Below are 2500 nucleotides of genomic sequence, written 5' to 3'. Positions count from 1 at the left end.
TTTCCTATATAAATTATAAAAAATTCATCAACACAGGAGGAAGAGAAATAAGATAGAATAGTGCCCTCGAGTGTACCCTCAAGCAAGAGAACTCTAACCCAAGATAGTGGAAAGCCATGGTACAGAGTCTATGGCACTACCCAAGACTAGAGAAAAATTATTTGATTTCAGAGTGTCCTTCTCCTAGAAGAGCTGCTTATCCTATCTAAAGAGTTTCTTCTGACATTACCAAGAGGAACGTGACCACTGAATAATTACACTGCAGTAGTTAACCCCTTGAGAGAAGAAAAATGGTTTGTTAATCTCAGTGTTGTCAGGTGTATGAGGACAGAGGAGAATATGTAAAGAATAGGTCAGACTATTCGGTGTACGTGCAGAACACATATTTATATCTTCTGGCGTACTCGTAAGGTTTCAAGCAAGGAATTCATCTAGGAGCTCTTGCGTGAAAGTTGTTCAAAAAATTGGCTTTAACCAAAAGTCTTTGGGAGTTTTCAGGCAGGTCAGTTTAAGAGAGGTCTTGTAGACAAGTGTATCTTCTAGCTATTTTCAAAGCAGATACCATCAACTTGTAAACTTTCTTCAACACTTAACTTTTCAGGGGAATTCCTACCTGATGACTTCTGCAAAGTATTATTATTATTATCATTATTATTTTTATTATTATTATTATTAGTAGTAGTAGTAGTAGTAGTAGTAGTAGTAGTAGTAGTAGTAGTAGTAATTCTAAGAAAACAATAAATTGTCCCTGAACTTATATGACCTGTGGCTAAGAAAAGGTAAAGGACATTTAAGAATTATCAAGCAAATTAAATGTATCAAATAACAAATTTCAATAATATATACAACAACAGCAACAACAACAACAACAACAACAACAACAAATACAGCCGTTTCTAGTCTCCTATATAGGACAAAAGCCTCAGAAATGTCTTTATGAATGTCTAGGATCTGGCCAGTTTTCATCAGCACTCTGGCCAGTGCGGATTGTTGATGGTGGGAGATCTTTGTCTGATCGCTCACAGCAAGCCAACCTAGTATTGGTGGCCGGGTGGCCCTGACTTAGTACAGCTTTGTTGATCATGATGATACATAAACCCTTTCACCACGTTAAGGTATTAACATATCAGTGTCTATTTATATGATATAAGGTTTCCTCATCATCTATAAATCAATTTAAGGATGCAACTGGAAGTAAGAAACATTTAGATAGCTTAAAGGTACTCTCGGGCACAGCATTCTATCTAATTTATCTTCCTCTTGTTTTGATAAAGTTTTTATAGTTTATATAGTAAATATTTATTTTAATGTTTTTACCCTTCTTAAAATATTTTATTTTAATAGTTGATTACTTCTGTAGTTTCCTTATTTCCTTTCCTCGCTGGGCTATTTTCCCTGTTGGAGCCCTCGGGCTTACAGCATCCTGCTTTTCCAACTAGGATTGTAGCTTAGCTAATAATAATAATAATAATAATAATGATAATAATAATAATAATAATAATAATAATAATGATTTTTTTTAATGAAAATAGGGTGTTTTCTAACAGATCCTAAGACCCTAGAGCTAAGACTTAGTAGTCTTAGCGTCAGAAAAAAAAGAGAGAAGACCCAAGAACGTAGAGCCTTTAGGCTGCTTCAATAATTAGTATTCAGAAAACAGTCTTAGCCCTTACAAGCCAATAACGAAGACGTCTATCACATAAATGCTATTTATCAAGAGCCATATGCGTCTTTTTTTTTTTTATTCGGTCAGTTTTATAATATAACTAACATACGTGACTTGTCTAAAATAAAGTCTAAATATTTAGATAGATGATGTACACAAACGCACCCTATCTCACCAGGGTATGACTACTCACTCCACCCTATCCTAGGGACAAGGAGAGTTTACAATAAACTGAGAAATGTATGTATGTATATATATATATATATATATATATATATATATATATATATATATATATATATATATATATATATTCATACTGTATATATAATCATACACTTGCTCTTTATTACATAGTATTTATATATATATATATATATATATATATATATATATATATATATATATATATATATATATACACACATATATATATATATATATATATATATATATATATATATATATATATGGATTTTGGAATGCACAGAACAGTTGAGGATGGCAGAGAAGGATTGGACTGGATTGGTAACAGGAAATTAGCGTCTCCTTAGCTTCCCCTGAAGTGTACCAGAATAAATGAAGCCAACTGTACCTCATTTTAGGTTTCTTGAAACACTTCAGTAGGTCCACTCGAACTGGAAGCATACTGGTCAAGCCTACCAGTCGAGGATTAAGGGGGTTTCCATTTTAAAGATTTTCAAGTAACATCCTGTTGATAATAGCTGACTCTATACACTTTCGGAAACCATTGATATAAGTTCAGTTCCTCTCTTTATAGTGTGAGTTAGACTTAATTCAATATTTCTTTTAAGTCTTATTCTTTATTGCTAG

At 32.6% G+C, this 2500-nt stretch overlaps 1 protein-coding gene across 1 annotated transcript in view; it reads left to right on the top strand.

Annotated features, from left to right (window-relative positions):
* Positions 1–2500, top strand: part of LOC137655914 (uncharacterized) — a 47462-nt gene that overhangs the window by 30854 nt on the left and 14108 nt on the right. The window lies entirely within an intron of this gene.

This window comes from Palaemon carinicauda, chromosome 16 (assembly GCF_036898095.1).
Source record: "Palaemon carinicauda isolate YSFRI2023 chromosome 16, ASM3689809v2, whole genome shotgun sequence".
Classification (NCBI taxonomy): Eukaryota; Metazoa; Arthropoda; class Malacostraca; order Decapoda; family Palaemonidae; genus Palaemon; species Palaemon carinicauda.
Note: the sequence above shows the minus strand (reverse complement) of the source record. Positions and strands in the feature narration are given on the sequence as shown.